Genomic DNA, 16372 nt, shown 5'->3' with positions numbered 1-16372 from the left:
AAGAAAAACTGATGTAATGGTGTCTGCTGCATGTTTTAAACCCCTGATAACCTGACATCATGGAAGAAGGGACAGCAACCGACGCAGGACCCATGACTTTGTTAATCAGACCAAGTGAGGGCTACCTGCAAGCAGATAACCCATATGTAATGACTGCAGCAGTGAATACACTCGAACATCTACATTTATGGTAAGTGTACACAACTGTACTTTGTCTTTACTAACTGCTGCAGTTCTATTTTCATAGCTAGCTTTAGAGGATTTGATGAGTGATCTCAACTTTTTGTTGAAGCTGATAAGGGAGTTTTTCCAGTCCTGGGACTTCACCTTATTCCACATCAGTTTCCTCCTCCTGTTGTAGAGTTTGTTTATGGCAGGGGGCCACCAGATTGGCTTCCTTTTATTGGAGGAGAGCGTCTTGGTTCTATTGGTATGGAGAGATCCATGCATTTGTGTATGTGTTCGTACAGTGCATTGGTGTATGTTTCAGTGGTCAATAAACTATTCTCCATTTGCATGGGTGCTGTGAAGTTAGCCATTTCTGTTTTTAGGAGCCTAAAGTTAGCTTTAGAGAAGTTTTTCATGGTGGTTACCTTTGCGGCAGGGGGGTTCCAAGGTGATTAGTTTGTGGTTGGATTTAACCAGGAAGTTGCTGACTGTTGGTGTAGTCTGTGCTTGAATAATAAAGTTAGGTTAGTGCAGTGGAGGTCTGGTGCTGTGGAGCTATCTGATGATGTGGAAGTAGGAATGAGAGTGGCTGTGGAATGAGAAGGAGGGGTATTGTGGCGGTTAGGGAGTAGTGTAAGTGAAGTAAGACAGGAGAGGGAGATAAGTTGGGCTGGTAGTATTAGTAGGTGTAATGGTGTAGGAGGCATTGTTAAGGTTTGGAGGGTTTTATGTAATTGGTGTGTCTGGTGGGTGGTGTTGTGTGATTGGGTGGTAGGAGTTGTGGGAGGGGTTGGGGATGGATAAATGTCCAGGTAGTGGGGACGGGTGGAAATTGGGGGCAAGGTAGGGGAGTAGAGAGCTTGCAGGGTGAGTGGAGCGGGTAGAGCCTAGCAGCAGAGGTGAGCGAAAAACTATCAATGGATGCTTGTACCAGTGTAGGTAGCAGACTTTGTCAGTTGTATGTGGATGCTTTTAATGTTCAGCAGGAGATGTAGACTTTCAGGCATTATGGGCTCTGTGGAGTACTTTGAGTGACTGGTTATGGCTTAGGTGTCGTACTGCTAGATTAGGGAGAGGAGCTGCTTGATTGTGAAAAATACATAAATACTATGACCAGGAACACCACTTCATTCCTTGAAGTGCTGTTCCTGGTCATGGTATTTATATATTTTTAGAAAGTTGTTTGCTTTTTGGATGTATATTGAGTGATTGTGGAAAAGGCAGAGCAGAGGACTGTGGGTTTGGCTGACTGGTAGGGGGAGAGTTGTGGAGTACTGCCACCTAGTGGTAGAAAAATATAGGTGGAACAGGTGGACAAGAGAGGGGAATCAGGGGTTTCTGCAAGTGTGCTCGGTAGAGGGAAGCACTCAGACTGATGTAGCATATATTATACACTTTATTGATGACACGGCTACTACAGCTTGCTTACATGCACTTATGGTGGTGCAAATTGCTGCTTTTTCTTTGTAGGGAGAAGCACAAACAATAGAATACTCAGACCTTGGTGGAGGTGGAAACACAGTTGAGCGTCTTTTGTAGTGTCTTGGAAGAGCGGAGCTTGACACAAATTACAAAGTGTGAGCTGAAATTAAAGCAGAAAGGAAGGTAGTTATTATCTACATGAGCTGTAGGATCAAAGATGTAGGCAGGGGGACATAAGGGTAGTTATCAGTAAGGACTGTAATGGGAGCGAGAGAGAGAGTGCAAAAGGTGCATGTAGGAGGAGTGAGTGGTGCAGGCAAAGGGAGAGGGAGTAGAGATGTTGGTGGGTGAGAAAGTGAGTAAGGGTGTGGTGGTTCAGGGTAGGATGGCATATAACAGAGCGTGAGAACAACAGAGCAGGTCAGCAGTAAATGGTTACAGTATACTATGCACAGTATTCACATAAGCAGTGTTGTACTGTTATGACAACTACTTATACAAAGTAAAATCATTGCAATTGCAGGTAAATCATTATTAGTTGAGACTCTAAGTACTGTAAAAGCAGCTGTAAATCAAAACCTTTTAGCAGAGCTTTCCTGTGAAAGTATGTAAGATGTAGCAAAAACCTAGAGATGCAGCAAGATTCAGATGTGAACACAAGCTGACTGTAACATAACTATAGGTAGTTGCATTGTAACATCGGTATGCTGTTAATGTTGCAGTAACTGTAATACAGCCAGGTTAGGGGATTTCAGAGATTGGAAAGGCAGCAAAGATGTAACTGATATTGCAATAACTGTAATGCAGCCAGGTTAGGGGATTACACAGACTGGAACGGCAGCAAATATGCAACTGATAGCAGTATCAGGATTTTCAGCAGCCTGCTGATATGTTAGTTTAAACGCTGAATACAGCGTATTTATATTTGGGCTCTCAGCATATTGAGTAGTGGTTAAAATGCTGAGGTCAGCATATTATCACTTGGGCTGCCGGTATAGTGGTTTTTAAGTCTAAGGGCCGAAGACAGCGTATTGTTACTTGGAGCCAAAACCCACTTGTATCTGGTTTAGGGGAGGCCATGCTACTGTATCAGTATTCAGTATCAGCAAGTTCTAACACTGCTTTACCGGCAGTTTGCCAAGGAAATAAAGATAATTATGCTATACTAGCACTCATTGGCACACCTCCGAGGTAAGCAGCAAAGGAGGTATATCTTTATGGTGGGAAATAACAATACAAAATATGCAGAATATTATATCACTCTTCTTTTTTTGTTTTCTACAAATTTTTACCGACAGTAGGGAAATAGAAACATCGCAATGCACATATACAATTATTTGCCAACAGTAGGGAAATAAAAGAGCCACGCTGCAGTTATGCACAATTACAGGGCATGCGACTAACAGCAGCTGTGCAAGATGAGGATCAGGCAGTTATATCAGAAACAACCCAACAACTATAACAGCATTTGTGAGCGCAGTGAATAAGGACATAAGCATAAATATCAAACAGTGTATCGCACAGTTTTAAACAGTAGATTTGACATAATGAGCTTCACAGTTAAACAGCAGATTTAAACCAGAAGGCATTGCGCAATCAGCGTACAGAAGCTAAAAAGAGCCTTACTGGTGTGCACACAACGAGAGGGGCCTGTGGCTGGCCTAACCAGGTGGAAAAGGTATTTTCTAAATATGCTGCTGTGGTGATAGTCTACTATATGTAGATGAGTAGGGGAGGGGGAGGCTGGGTAAGAGAGGTGATAGGGAGGGAGGTGTGTTGGAATGTGTAGGGGGGCAAGGTTGAGGGAGGGTGCAAAGAGGAGGGGGATGTGCTCTACACAGCAGAGTTGAACGAATAACTATCAGTGGATGCTTGTACCAGTGTAGGTAGCAGACTTTGTCAACTGTATGTGGATGCTTTTAATGTTCAGCAGGAGATGTAGACTTTTTACCTTTATTGCTAAGCACATACCTACTTCCACGGTGGTGCAGCGGTAGCGTTGTTGCCTCACAGCAAGAGGTTCTCCCGTTCGATTCTCGGCTTGGGAGCGCCTTCTGTGTGGAGTCTGCATGTCCTCCCCGCGGTCGAGTGGGTATTCGAAAGACATGCGTTGAATGGGCATGCCTTTGTTGAAGGTTGGGCATTGGGCTGGCAACTCGACACCATAAAAACCATCTGCCAATCATTAGCGGACCGGAGTTTCGCTGTGGCGACCCCTAACTGGGAAAAGCTGAAATACAAACAACAACAACATTGCTAAGCACATACCTGGTAGCAGGAATAACATAGCTTGACACTCTATCCTGCCTGCAGCTTTGCAGATTCTGAACTTTGACTCCAGAAGTGAACCAGCGGCCTACACCAATTCCTCGGCAAATATGGCTTCTTGGTGAAGATTAATCAATTTATTACTTAACTCATGGGCCTAAAACACCATAAGAGCTTACACTTCAGCTTTAGAACAATTCAAAAGCTTTTATGTAACCCAGCCTATTAAGTCTAGGCATGGGTCATTGGACATCATCATTCTTTTTGTATTACATAATTGCTATTTAGGAGATTCCCCAGCTTTTCAGTACATATGCATGTCATGGTCCTAGGATGGTTAGCTGGATGCATAGGCTTGCTGGGCCTGCCAAAGCACTGGGTCACAAGATGACTAGTAAAAGGTTGGAGTTACATGAATGCCAGAAGCAGAGATTATAGAAAAGCAACACAGCTATTGCCTTTAATAATAAAAGGGGTAAAAAGTCAGTTAATGAGTTCCCCTCATTGGTATTTTGTCCAGCACTGTTAACTTGAATGTACGCCAGGCTTTCAGAGACAGTGAATTCTTGCAGTCTCTATGTTGAGCAGAAGTGGTGATGGTGAACATAATATTTTGCAATTTGGTTAAAGAAACCTAAAATAGACCAGGAGGGTCAAGGCCAGATCTACCTATTCAAAGAAAAAATGTTGGCCTAGTGCCCAATTCATTTTGCTTTAATTTTCTAAAGGCTAGCTGGGTAAGTACAGTGACATCAGTTGGCATTTCAGCACCCTGGAGGACAGCAGCTGTCCACCACAGAAGTTAATATGATCAGAAAATCTGCACATAGCCGAGGTATTGTAGCAGAAGGGTACACATCTCATTCATTTAGAGTAGGGAAAGGGTCAGACCCTAGCTAGGGAAGGGCAGCCTATTAAACTAGTAAACCACACAAGTAGATTGAATTCAAATGCTTGTTTAAGCTGTATAAGGCACTGGAACTTGTATATTTATTCCAGGTCCTCCTCTACTCTTGGCCATTCATTTATGTGTAGAACTGCTTTCAGATCCTTGGTTTTCAAGGAGTCCATACAGAGTTTGACTTATGCTGTGCCCAGAGCATCATTTGCTGTCCTTCTTTACCTATGAGCCAAAAACTGGCAAGTGGCTCTAAAAGGAAGCCCTTCTTGCCACTAAAATACAATTTCAATTAAGAAAGCCAAAACTCACAGCACCTGCAGGGCTTGGGCCACTGTGGCCTCCTCTTTTCCCCCCTTTTGCCCCCCCCCTTTCCTTTTCAAATTTCATGTAGTTGTTTGATTCTACAAAAGGGAAAATAAGGTTGTGGTAATTCGAGTCTTATTGGAGCAGAGGAAGTACTGTGCATGACCCTGGTGACAGAAAGGGCGGGCCAGAACAGGCGCAGGGGTGGGGGGATGTATACCAACCAGCATCAATTGATATTCAGTAATGTTGGTGTTAAAGGTGTAGTTTGCAGTTTATCATTAGTTGAATGTTATATCTGAAGATTCAGTGGTTCAGTTAATTGATGTATTGATAACACAATAAAATGGTCACAACCATAAATACTGTTTACCTTGTTTATTGAGGGATCTGGGAGGTCTTCTGTTGACAAGGTTTGAATTGTGTTAAAGATTATTAATATATTACATAGAAACTACCTCCAAAACTGGCATATGTCAAAAAGAAGAAGGAAGTACATTTAAAACCAGTGATGACACCAGAAGAGCCTTGTGGTAGGTCAAGACCCTGGCAATTTGTCAGAGCAGCGAGCGAGAACACTTGCTGTTTTATTGACTTTGGAGAATGCTGTCAGAAATCCTCAGCTGGAATGAACCATGACTGAACTTCAAAATAATGCTAACCTAATGATTATATGCACCAATCAGATAAGAAATAGAGATTAAATCAGTGATTTCTGTCTACTAAGATCAAGTTTTAGCCATTGGCCCTGACCTGGTGAGATGCTAAACATTGTCTTTGGCATAGCTGAAAAATAAAACATTTTGTGGCTAGATTAATAGTCTTAGAGGACCAAGGCAAATGTATCGCAGAGCAAGAGGGATGCAACTGTGTAATTATATGAAGAGGAGAGAGGTGCTGAGCAGAGGAGGATTCCAGAGGCAGATGTAAGGATTGAGTGGCCACGCATGCTCATCATACCACAGTATCTGAGTACAAGTGGCAAGGCCTATACTAGTCCAAAATAAAGCTTGTGCCATAAGGGTGGGAGGAGAGACAGACTGAATGCTGGTGGAAAACTGGATCACCACTGCTGCATGGAGACGTGATAGAAGAAGCTGACAATTCAACTGGTTCTTAAACTTTGCCAGTTGCCATATGTTTATCTGCCAGGTGTCCTGGTAACTTAATCCTTTTGCAGTGTTCTTACCAAATTGAAGCAGTAAGCTTCAGAACAAGATACCAAGAGTGCTACAATGTCCAGTTAGCAACTGAAGAAAGCTCAGAAAACTCACAGCCACTGAGGACTTCAGCACCAGTTTGAGAGTTAAGATGGTAGCTTAGAGGAAAGGCAAAGAGCAGATGTTGTGATTGTTTATGGGAAAACGGCTAGTGAATGAGTGGTTCTCACATCAAGACAAGTATATATCCAAAAGTGATACTGAAATGTGATAACATGGCTTATAGAGTGGCACAGAGCTCACATTCTGGCTGGGTATCTGCTCGAATTGTACTCATCTGTGTTAATGTACATGTCTGTTGTGCTGAGATGGTCAGTTTGCAGTGTTTTACTTTTGGTTGTAATTGTTTTTTTGACCCTAAGGTAGTGGTAATCTTTCTTCTATTTCCTCCTGAATATTGGACTAAGTTGGTTCATTCTATGATCTTTAATAGTCATCTTAACAGAGTGAAAGTCAGACAAACCATACTTAATTCCCTCCGTTGACTGGGATGACACTTACTGCATTATCCTCATGATGAGAATTCGGTCTGTTTGTCAGTGACAGACTTAAAGGGCCCGAGTTTCTATTTCACTGTCTGTGAAACCTCCCAAAAAGGTTCAGGCACATGTTATGAATGTAGTAGTGCTGAAATATGAGAATGCCAAATATACTGTAATTTACAATAAATGAGAGATTGTTTTACCAAACTCCAGCTGTAAAGCAATGGAAGGGTAGAAAATGTCATAACCTGAATATAGTATATGAGTCATTTAACAGCACTAATGTTATCTGAAGTGAAATTAAAATGTCATGGATGGCAGGGGTGCATAACTGGAGAAAGCAGAATGAAGGGGAGGAATAAAAAGGTGCTTTCCTTCCCTTGGCTAATGAAGTCAAGTCTTGCTGTCTAGTTTCCACACCATGTTAGAGGCTTTGTGCCTCCTACATGAGCACAATGTAAACTAACTCAAGCTGTAAATAGTTATGGTTGTACAGCATTTCTTTATGTACGGCCACTGCCATTTTTAACATTTTGTATTGCAGTTACCTTTTGAAAAGTGAATTTAATACATTTCTGTTGCTCACCAGTATGGGTTTTGGTAAGGGGGATTGAGTTTGTCCCAAGTATTTCCAGTAGGTATGATTGTACAGGGTTTTTCTGTTATCTAATATTGTTTTGAAATGTATGTTACATGAATCACTTGATGAACCCTTGCAAATAAAATGAAGAGTTTGCATAATTTTTTTCTTTTGCAGGAAACATGTAGTGGATCTGGAGCACTTAAAACTAACAACATGTGGGTTCTTCATATTCCACAACGTGTTAAAGGGTAGTAATCATACTAGCTAAGAACGATGTTCATTTTGAAAGAACAGAACTAAAAATTGACAAAGACTGTAGGTATATGACTACTAAAGGCAGTTCAAAAGGCATTTAACTAACCATTACTAATGTTTGCATGATCCCCAGCATTGGGCAGTGGGATTTAAGTTTGATCTTGAGGGAAAGGGTAACATGGGGTGGTAGTATGTGCAGGAGATTGGAATTTAATGTTTGCCATAACAGAAGCAGACTCTGGGCCAAGAAGCCTGCAAGTTCCAAGAACAGGTAGATTTATAAGCAGATGTATTGCTACTCTGAGAATGCAAGATGTTCATAGGATTTTGTCCTTATTGCTGTCCATTTAGACCTGATTTTCTTTTAGTTAGCAGTCATTTTCAAGGGTAGGTAAAGTTTTTATCTCTATATCTTTATCTTTACATGTTTGGCTGTGTGGTTACTCATCCTGTTATGATACTACAGTTGTGGGTGTTGGAGAGTAAATAAGTATTTGTGTAATGGAGAACAGTTTTACAACATCCTAATAGGCAGGATGAGAGACTGGGGAGTTTGCCCACCATTACCTAACACTGATTTAGTCTTTAGCTGATGAGTGCAGATTAGATTTCAGTTGGTATTACTTCAAACACTTTGGATATTTGTATTGCTTTTTGTTTTAACCCCAGTTTTACCACTGTGTTATATTTATTTATAATTCACAAATTAATTTCCTGTATAAATTTATAATGTGCCTACTAACAAGAACTTAAAGTGGAAACTGATGATGAAGTAACATGGGATCAGCTTAAATTAGACCTGGTTAGTTACCTAAAGGAATATTGCAGGAGGAGCATTTTAGGTATGAGAAGAATTTTAAAAGATGTCCAGAAAAAATATTGCATGCACAGGAGTGTGATTTTAAGAGTACCAGGGGACTATCAGCATGACAAAGAATTTAAAGAAAAATGAGATGAAGGTTGCTTTATAAGGGAGCCCAAGCTAAGAGGTAGGTTAGACTTTGGAAGTTTGAAATTACACTAACAAATCAGAAGTTTCTAGCATTATGGCTTTGTCAGGAGAGAGTGCAAAGGCAGGAGAAATGGTAACTTTATAGAGATTTACAGGATAGAAAAAATGCAATTCTAAGGAGCTTTTAAAAAACATCTGCTCATGTTTCTACAATACATCTATTCCCCACTTATTTACTCTTTACTTGGAACTTTTGACAGAAAGATTAAGGGTGTTTGTATTTAGTGGGTATATTATGCAGATGATCTCTCAGTATTTTTTTCCAAACCCGATAAAGATGTTCTCAGATGTTCTCAGACCTTAACAAACTTGGTGAGATTTCAAGTTCAAATATAAATATAAGATCTTTTTTGTAATAAGATTAACTATGCCATTGAACCTACGTAAATCAGTGAAGGATACAGATGATGTCTAGTTTTGTTTTCTAAAAATGATGAAGAGCTATATCAGATGTTCTCAGAGCTTAGCAAACTTGGTGAGATTTCAAGCTAAAATATAAATATGGGATCTTATTTTAATACGATTAACTAAACTATGCCTCTGAATTATCCATTACTGAGGAAAGTTGATGATATAGTCTGTTTAGGATTATAACTAGGTAGTTAACTAGCAGCATTGGTAGATCTGATTTACACAAACGTTTTAGATAGAGATTCTAGGCCTCATGGCATTAATGAGCCTTATTATACCAGTAGTCAGACTACACATGAGAGAAATGTAGTGGTACTCGAATTGCTGGACGCAGCGCTTTTATCCTTTGGATTTTCAGGTACCAGTACTGGGATTTGTGAAACAAGAACTGCAGTTGTGGAGGGATCAACTGTGTCTGAGTCCTGTACTCCCTTTCTCTCTTCAGACCCCAGTACAATTTGGCCATATAGACGCTCCAGATTTTGGGTGAGAAGCAGTGTCCATGGGAATTAATGTGTAAGACTTGTGAAGTCCTCAAGACATACCAATGCACATAAATGTAAAAGAGGTGTTGGCACTAATTCTAGTCTTAAAAGTTCTTCACCACTTATGGACTCCAGGTCCTCTTTTAGCGGTCAGAGATAACACTATCATAACATGGTACGTGAACAAGCAAGGAGGTACAAGGTCATGCTCTCTTTGCTGGCTGGCAGTAGTAGCCTGGGAGTTGGCTGAGGCTCTACAGCATTTTCTGACTTTGCAGGTCTCGTACATTCTGTCTGAGCAAAACACAGTGACTGATACACCAAGCAGATCCTGGAGAGACCCTTGCAAGTGGAAGCTCCAGTCAGACGTCTTCCAGCACTTGATTCAGATGTGAGGAACATCTCAAGTAGATCTGTTTGCCTCCTTTCAAAACAGACAACTGAAAAAATTCTGTTCTAGGCATCTTTACAGTCATGCTTTGATAACAGATGCTGTATCATTCCCATGGTCAGGAATGTTCCTGTATGCATTTCTACCCTTTCCAATGATTCATAAGGTAATTCTAAAGATTCAGAAAGTATTACCAAAGATCATTGTGGTAACCCCCTTTTGGCATAGGCAAGATTGATTCTCCCTTTTAATGGAATTGGGCATGGGAAATTACCACAAGCTTCTTCACAGACAGCATCAGGGAGAATGGTACAGCCCAAGTAAGAGCAATTGCAGCTGAGAGCATGGGTGACTCTATTTTGATACCTTTTAAGTGCATGTTCCATGAGGATATGCAGCAGGTATATAAGGAGAAAAGAAAGCCTGCAACCAGGAAATCTTATTATAAGTGAAAGAGGTTTTGTAGGGAGTGACTATCCAATAAAAGATCTGAAAAGGTTTTAACCTCTCAGATTTTTAAATATTCATGTGAGCAATATAGAGATGGTTTGTCTTATCCTTCTGTCAAAATGCATCTATAGCCATCACAGCTTGGCTGCCCATGGATCCATCTCTATCATCTCTTATTGTGGTCAAACAAATTATAAAAGGAGTAGTGCATGTGAGATCCCCTCAAAAGCAAATTCCTTCACCCTGGAATCTCAACTTTGTTCTTCAAAAAACTGGCCTTGCCTCCTTTTGAACCTGCCTCTCAGGCTGATTTATGGATCTTTACTTTAAAGACTGTTTTACTTATTGCTCTGACATCTGCAAGGCGAGTCTGAGCTGCAAGCTTTCATGGTGGACCAACCCTATCTGATTTCTGATAAGGATAGGGTTGTGTTATGCAGTAATTCATCATTCATGCTTAAAGTTGTTTCTGAATTTACCTTGAATCAAGCCATCAATCTCCCAGTGTTGCATCCCGATCAGAAAAACAAGTGAGAAAAGATTTGGCATACCTTGAATAAATGTACAGGCTGCTTGGGTACTATCTTGACAGAACAAAGCCCTTCAGGAATACTGAATGGTTGTTTGACCTTTCTTATCCCCTGTACAGGAGACAATCTGTCAATAAGCAAACTATTGCACGGTGTTTGTCCTCTGCTATTGTTTTCTTTTACTCCTACCATGGTAAATCTCTCCCAGTCAAAGTTAAGGCTCACTCATCTAGGGCGTTATCTTCTTTAATGGCATATTGAAAAGGGGTGGACTCGACAGGCAGCAATTTGGCCTTTTAAGACCTTTATAAAGCACTACAAACTGGATTAATTTCCAAGGTCTAGAGCAGGCTTTTATTGGGACCATTACCCAGGGGCTCCTTTATCCTTATTATCAGTCTTTCCATATCACTGTTGCAGTATTCTTTACACAAGGGATTTCCTGCCAAGGATAGTATGATATCCAGCCAGTATACCACAGCCATTAGATCTTATTGACACTGTACTTCACATATGTTCTCCCCATGCATGGCGTAGGGCATAAAGGTGATGTACAGATACAGACAATCAGAACATCTTGCTGCCAGTACAAATGCCATTATGAAATGTCAGTCTGGACACCCTTCACTGTGCTGGTTACCAAGCCACCTTCAGATAAGTGCCCCATTGGGTTTCTTCTCTCCTTTTTTCTTTTTTTGTATTGTATTTGTGCTCATGGCATCCAAGAATGGAAAATGTCAGTGTGGGAGGCAGGTTCCCCATAAAGATCATCACAACCAGTGTCATATTTGCTTGGGTGCTTCCCCATAACCATATGCAGTGTTTTGTCTGTCAAGCATTTTCCCTAAGACTGTACATAGTCACTTGTCTTCCTTATCCATATACCTTGAGAACCAATGACTTAAACTGTTGGCCCTGGGGTGCTGAGATGGAATCCTCCCATCCTGAGTGTCAGCCTTCTGCCAAAGAGAAGGCCAAAAAGCTGAGGTCTGGTCCATTTCCTGTCCAGCCTCCTCTGGACATTTATCTAGAAGCTGGTGAAAGCCCTAAAGACTGTACGGTGCTTACCTCGGATTCCTCTGCCATGACTCCATTGGAGGCTGGCATGAATCTTAGTTCTTGTGCATCCTTGTAGGCTTTTCTAACATCTGTTCAGGAGGTTGGGGACGAGCCTCTTTTGAATATTTCTGAGGGATCGAGGGGGACTCCTTAGATTTTAGTGAGGGAAGAGGTTCCTCTACAATTATTAAATCCTACCAGTAGTCTGAACCTCCAAGGGTCTTTGGGGAGGACATCTCACTCAAGAAAAAGCAGAAAACTAAACATATTCCCCCTGTTGATAAAGATCCCCAGTGTGAATGGCAGGATTTTACTCAGGATTTGTTTAATGCTTTTAATGGCCTTGAAGCCATCTCAAGGGTTGTCTGTCCCTGCCCCTCCCTGGTCTTCCACTCCTGTTAAGAGGCCTAGGGAGTTGAATTCCTCATATAAGACTTGGATTCTGAGGAGGAATCCCTTTCTTACTCCTTTCAGATTCCTTCCCATCTAGGTTATGTTTCAGAGGATTCTCTGAACCAAGACTCCCCCTTGTTACCCATCACTCCATAAAATGCAGTTGTGATACAGCTGATACCTCTTATACAGCTGCTGCTTTTGGTTCTGTGATGAGGTGTTATTCCCGGCTACATCTTCATGCTGTACATGATGATATTAAAGCCATGCTTTTGGAAGCCCATTTGGATAACACACATCCTTTTGGGACAGCTACTGCTGAGCTGTTTAAGTTTTTCCAGGGTAAGAATAAGGCCTTGCAGGAATTCCAACATATTTCTGTCTTCCCTATCACTAAATTCCAGAGGAATTACCCTTCTAAATCCACCTTTGTCTGTAGGCAGAATCACCCACCTCCTAAAGGTATGAAGAGATCTAGGCACATTTCCCCCTGCTAACTCCACTCAGGCCCCTTTGTCTCAGCCTTCTATTCAGGACAAACTTGTCTCCATTTGATGTTTGGCCTTCACTTCCCTTCAGCAGGTCCCCTTGCTGTCTCTGCCTTTCTCTGTCTCTTCCCAATTGGCATCAGGTCACCTCAGACTCTTGGGTGCTGTTATTTGTCAGGGGTATTTCATGCTTAGGAAATTTCTCCCCTCCCCCTTTCAGGAATGCCCCAACCTCCTCTAGAACAGGTTTTTCTCATTTCCCAGAGGTTCTGCAGTCCCTTTTTGATCAAGGCACCATTCATCCCATTCGACCCATATGCAAAAGTGGTTTTACTCCAGAAAGTCTTTGGTTCCTCAGAAGAAGGGTATGTGGAGACCAATTCTGGATCTTTCTCTGCTTAACATCTTTCTCAAGGTCCCTTCTTTCTGGATGTTCTCTCTTCAGACCAGGTTTCCTCCTCTTCTTCTCAGGCCCTTTTGGTTTCTCTAGATCTTCAGGATGCATACCCATACATCCCCATTCACCCTCTGTTCAGGGAGTGTTTATTTTTCTCTGTTTCTTACTTGCATTTTCAATTCTCTGCTTTGCCCTTTGGCATTTCTACTGCTCCAACAGTATTCACCAAATTCCTTGCTCCTGTCATTGCTTTTAGCAGGATTTTAGGGGTACAAATACACATTTTCCCAATCTGTACAACATGCTCATCCAAGCTCCTCCTCCCAGCAGTCTGTTGCAGGATCTCCATTTTACCACTAGTCTTTTTGTGGCCCCTTAAAGGTACATGGTCTCTGGCCCCCTCATCAGAGGTTAGATCATAGCAATGTAAAAGAGATGAGAGCTGTGCAAACTTGTCATTCCTTTTCCAACCCAGCCCCCTCAAAGTCTTCACAGACAGTACCACTGTGATGTGGTATATCAACAAGCAGGGGCGTACAAGGTCCCATCTCCTTTACAGATTAGCTCTTCAGGCATGAGCTCTAGCTATCAGGTATCAAGTGACTCTTCAGGTGGTTTACATTCTTTCAGAGCAGACTCCTTAATCAGGTCCAGAGCACAGGCTCAAGTATGGATACTTCACAGAGACATGTTTCTGGATGTGTGCCATCAGTGGGATATTCTAGGGCAGATCTTTTTGTCTCTTCTTTAAACAAGCAGCTTCCTCTAATCTGTTCAAGAGTAACACGTACTCTGACTGGGAAAGTGGACACCCAGTTTCCTTGGAAGGGAATGTTTTGTTTCTGCATGTCTCCCTACCCCTTCTGATGCTGCCACAAGTTTCGCACAAGACCAGACAGGACTCTCTCAAAATCTTGCTAGTAACTCCCTTTTTGCCCAGATAGCATTGGTTCCCCCTTCTTTATCACTTGACCAGGGGCTATCACCACAAGTTGCCTCACCAGTAGATCTTCTCACACAAGACAAAGAATCACTTGTCCATCCTCATCTGTTCACTCCTTAAATTATATTGCAGGTGACAGAGTTTTGATTCCATTTAGGCATCTCTTTTCTGAGGATCTGCCCCAGGTTCTGCAGGAGGCCAAGAAATTCACAACCAAAAAATCATACATATTCAAATGGAAAATATATTCTCTCTGGTGCTTCTCTCACCATCAGGATCCCCTGTCTGTGGAGGTTCCCCTGATTCTCTCTTATTTGTTTGATCTGCTTCATGGTAGGTTGGCATATTCTTCAGTTAAAGCTCACCTATCATTAATTTTGCTTGTCTGCTGTTGAATCCTCCTTTGGCCTCTCAGTTTGAGGTCAAGCAATTTCTTAAAGGCATGCTTCATGTCAGGCCTCCCATTAAACCTATTCCAGCTTATTGGGACTGCAATTTTGTACCTGAAAATTGACTCAGGCTATTTTTGAATCTACTAGTTCAGCTTCCTTGCCACATTGTACTTGGAAGACTGTTCTTCTTTTGGGTCTTACATCAGCCAAGAGAGTGTCTGAACTTCAGACACTCATGGTTATTCCTGTTTTAGTTTTTCAGAGACAGGGTGTCTCTACAACCTGTTCCTTTTATTATGCCCATGATGGTTAATGAGTTGTCCTTTAATCAGTCTATTCACCTTAGCTTTTTTTTCTTTCTCCACAGTCTGCCCAGTGAGAATGTCCTTCAGAACTTGGATCTGCATAGACAGCTCAGATTTTATTTAGAAAAAACAAAGGCAATTTGCATGCCTGAGCAACTTTTTGTTTCTTTTTATCTGAGGATTTTGGGTTTGGCTCTTTTTAAGCAAACCACCTCATCCTGGTTTTCTACAGCCATTTCCTTTTGTTGTTCTTTTCATGGCAAATGCCTTTCCCATTGTAAAAGTGCATTCTGCTGGGGTAGTTCCCTCATCTGGTGCATTTTATAATGATTTTGACACCATTTCCATCCTGGAGGCTGCTACTTGGTCCTTTCTCCATATTTTCACAAAACATTATAAATTGGATGTTATTTTCAGGGAAGATATTTCCAGGGCTGTTCTACATGGGTTTGTAGAGGACTCTTCTGTGCCTTCCTCTTCTCAGCCTTCTTCTTAACTTTTGTATTCTTCTTACGTAAAGAATACTGCAACAGTGATATGGGAGGACATAGTACAGTTGTGTAAAATCTTGCCATGACATTAGATATCATTCTTTTCACTGTTGCAGTATTCAGTTCCCTCCTTCACCCTCATTCCTAGCCCTTAGCCTTGCACCTTTGTTACCCTCCTGGCCAAGTGGCTGTTGCTTTCTTCTCTTTCTGTCCCTTTTTCTTCTGGATGTACATGTTCTCTTTTATTCCTAAGGGTACTCTCTTCCTCCTGGGGTAATTCAGTTCTGACTGTTTGCATCCATATGTCACTTTTATGACCTACTCTGTGCATGGGGAGCATGTGTATGACATATGTCTCTTATAAGATTGAAATGCTCTGGTATACTGGCTGAACATTGAGCTATCCTTGGCAGGAGATCCCTTCTGTAAAGAATACTGCAACAGTGAAGAGAAGGAAGTCTACTGTTATGGTAAGATTTAACACAACTGTACTTTCCACTTCCCAGGTAGTATAAGTTTTGGGAAGCTACCCAAAATACCACTGAAGCAGTGGGAATGATACTCTTAGTACAGTTGCTTAAGTCCTGCTTACCTGTAATGGTAGATGTTCAGATTTCTCACTGCCTCAGTGGCAGCACCCACCATCCCACAGACTGTGCATGGTTGAAGTGGGTTTCAACCTCTTTGATTTAGTTGTTGTTGGAATTGGTTTTTATATGGTAGTGTGACTGACTGTGAATTTACACTTGATACAGAATTCTGGCTTCAGATATTTTCCTCTACTTCACTGTGGAAGTGAAAAAGCCTGAACACTCACTCCCTGTGACACCTGAAGGCTTCCCTCTCAATATATGCTTAGTCAATCTGCTATCACAAGAAGTGGGAGAGAGGGGAGTCTGATCTTTTGAAAGCTGGTCAATACTGTTACCTTGGCAGATAACCCAAAATGCTACTGAGGTAGTGATCGATTCAAACATCTAGTGTTACACTGAAGTAGGACTTATGCAACTGTACTTTCTTACA

General features: G+C 41.5%; 1 protein-coding gene across 1 annotated transcript in view; it reads left to right on the top strand.

Annotated features, from left to right (window-relative positions):
* Nucleotides 1–16372, top strand: part of CTNNAL1 (catenin alpha like 1) — a 1837423-nt gene that overhangs the window by 1575335 nt on the left and 245716 nt on the right. The gene's annotated exons all lie outside the window — the stretch shown is intronic.

This window comes from Protopterus annectens, chromosome 3.part0, assembly GCF_019279795.1.
Source record: "Protopterus annectens isolate FY-2018-M chromosome 3.part0, PAN1.0, whole genome shotgun sequence".
NCBI lineage: Eukaryota > Metazoa > Chordata > Ceratodontiformes > Protopteridae > Protopterus > Protopterus annectens.
This window is presented reverse-complemented; position numbering and strand designations above follow the sequence as displayed.